Raw genomic sequence first — 2,952 nt, 5'->3', positions numbered from 1 at the left:
CCGCGCGCTTTGCCGGGTCCCCCGAGCGGTGCGCGCTCACGGCGGGTCTCCGAAAAGGGGTGGAAAGGAAGGGGTTCGGACACCGCGCATCCCGGGGCCTCCCCCCCCCAGCCCCCGGAAAGAGGGGGACCCCGCGTCTACCCTCCACCTAGGTGGCCCTCGATCTCTCCAGACAGTTGCCGACCCCCCTCCCCCGGCGCCCCGCACCTACCTCCTCGGTTTCCTTAGCCCTCGCCACCCAGGGCCGCACAGCGCCCGCAAACTTTGTAAACCACACGTGGGGGGGGGGGGTGCGCGGCCTCTGGCTGCAGTGAGGTCGCCTTCAGTCCAGAGCTCTCCTGAGCACTGCTAAGGTCAGAAACCTCCCTGGCTCTGAGAGCCCACGGGAGAGGTAAGGGACGTCTGCAGAGACCCCTGGTGGACACCGAGGGCCCTGGGAGAACAAACGGGAGAGGAAGGAGGCAGCGAGGACAGGACGGGGTGCAAGAGGAGAACCGAACAGGGATCCCCCCATCACCCCCTGCACATACCTACCAGCGTGCCACCTTCAGGATGCACCACCTGTCACTGGTTACTGCCCAGCGCTGCTCCGTGGAGTACGGTAACACCTGAAGTAAGGTGGAGATGATGTTAGCCTGCCAGGGGTCCATCAGATGCAGATAGACAGCTGGTAAGCAGCCCCATGCTGAGCCCTGGGCCCAAAAACCAGCCCTTGACCGGGCGACTCTGGCCTATCACCCTAGCTACTCGGAGGTTGAGATCAGAAGATCACGGATAAAAGAACCCAAACAAATTCAAGAGACTCGTATTAGCTCCGATTAACCAGCCAGAAGTGGAGATGTAGCCCACGTGGTGGAGCACCAGCCTAGAGAGAAAAAGCTAAGCGAAAACATGAAGCCCTGAGTTCAAACCTCTGTGCTGGTACATGTACACACACACACACATGCATTAAATTTAAACAATAAAAATCAGCCCTTAAACTCCTGGTGCCATGCTTCTACTTCCTGTCTATCTGTATACTCAAAGCCTCCAGCTCAGGTTCCAGAACATCAGACTTGTATGGGGGTTGGGGGGTGATAAATAGACCTGGAGGGAACAGGCACGCCTTGAAGCAGGTGGGTTTCCGCTGAGCACCTGTCTACTTGCAGAAAGCATCCTTCTCAAAGCAAGGTTTCCTACCAGCATTCCCTAAGTGTCTCCATTCTCACCCCACACCCCAAGTGAGCTGTTCACTCTTGGAAACCTACCATCCTGCAGCCAATTAGTTGAGATATGAGTGAGAGAAGGATGAAGTGTCTACAAACTGAGCAATACCCTATATATTTACGCACATTGTACATATTTATATACATCTATGTATATTTACTGCTCCCAAATACTGCACACTGAGTACATACAGAGACACATCATACGTGCACATAGGTATTAGTCATTGGCCAAGTTCATCCACACCTTATCTCCCAACAACCTCATAAGGCCAATCAGCTGTCAATCATCTTCTGCAGATGAAGGTCACCAGCACACTGGAGCGAAGGCGGGGGAGTGAATAGTTGTGAGTTGTGTAAAGATTACCACTTGCACAATCAAGCAACTGGGTAGCCACATAAGCATTCCCACACTTCTTATATTGACAGGTAGGTTGTTAAAGCACTGTTTTCAGCTGAAGTACCTTCCATCTCTCCATTCGGTGCTGGCTCCTGAAGTATGTAATAGGGCTGAGCATAGGATCTGGTTTGGAAAACAGGCCAGAAAGCTTGAGGATGGGCTGCCATAGTCTCAGACTAGCTTATTTGGACAGGCTTGGAGAAGATGAAGGACACACGCTGGCTCCCGTGATTATCTCTACTACCCTTGTCCAAGAAAAAGAGGGAGAAATTTTTCAAGATTGATTACATTTTCTTCAGGGTTGCTGAGAGAGATCCTGAGATGACCACTTCCAAACTTCCCATTTGGATGCCAAATATATCAATATAGAAATTAGCATATCAAATGTATCATGTAAGTACATAACACTTTATACCAACTCCTTAATTTAATTCTAAATAAAGAGTTGGTGCCCCTCAATGTGTTTGAATACTAATATATGAAAAATACAAGAGTTGGAAGAGTAATAAAACTAAGTAACACGGGGCTAGGAAGGTGGCTCAGTGGTAGAGTGCTTGCCTTGCATGCATGAGGCTCTGGGTTCGATTCCTCAGCACCACATAAGCAGAAAAAGCCAGAAGTGGCGCTGTGGCTCAAGTGGTAGAGCACTCTCCTTGAGCTCAAGAGCTGAGGGGCAGTGCCCAGGCCCAGAGTTCAGGCCCCACAACCAACAAAAAAAAAAAAAACAAAAACAACTAAGTAACATGATCATTGAGGAGAGAAAAAGAACAACACATTTCATCTAGATCTATTAACCAGAAAGAAAGGTTTAGGAGGATCCAGTAGGGAGTCCCTATTACTGAGCTGTGTAAGAACTGTGCTTAGAGTCCATCTTCAACAAGAGAGGCAGCAGCAGATATGAGGGAAAGAGCCACAGCCCCTGCAGCTGCTCCTCTAACCTCGCCCAGCAGAGCTGAGCAGAAAACCTGCAGGAGCACAGGACCCTAGAGACCTCAAGGGCGAAGGGCACAACACACCAGGTTGAACACAGTCTCAATCCTCTGCCTTGGTCTCCTGGGGACTAGATTGCAAGCATACACCATCACGCCACGCCAAATCCAATTTTTAAAATTGATTCAAAATTAAGAAGTTTTCTTGTGAATATTACTTTGCAATGCAACGTTGCTTGTTTAAACTTTTTTTTTCATAAACATGATTCAGGAATTGAAATGTTTCATTGGAACTACCAAGGATGGAAAATCTGGGAGGGAGGGAGGGAAGAGGTGATATTGTCCAAAAACAAATTACTCATTACCTGACTTACGCAACGATAACTCCTCTGTATATTACCTTTAGAAGAATAATCTA

At 49.1% G+C, this 2,952-nt stretch overlaps 1 protein-coding gene across 1 annotated transcript in view; it reads right to left on the bottom strand.

Annotated features, from left to right (window-relative positions):
* Window positions 1-271, bottom strand: part of Csgalnact1 (chondroitin sulfate N-acetylgalactosaminyltransferase 1) — a 202,207-nt gene extending 201,936 nt beyond the window's left edge. Inside the window, exon 1 of the mRNA XM_013026096.1 lies at window positions 212-271. The gene's annotated coding sequence lies outside the window, so the exon portion shown is untranslated. The remainder of the gene's footprint in view (window positions 1-211) is intronic.
* Between the last annotated feature and the right edge of the window lie 2,681 nt (window positions 272-2,952).

The sequence above is a fragment of the Dipodomys ordii genome, unplaced genomic scaffold (assembly GCF_000151885.1).
Source record: "Dipodomys ordii isolate 6190 unplaced genomic scaffold, Dord_2.0 Scaffold4, whole genome shotgun sequence".
Lineage (NCBI taxonomy): Eukaryota > Metazoa > Chordata > Mammalia > Rodentia > Heteromyidae > Dipodomys > Dipodomys ordii.
The sequence above is the reverse complement of the archived record's forward strand: the minus strand, read 5'-3'. Positions and strand labels throughout refer to the sequence as shown.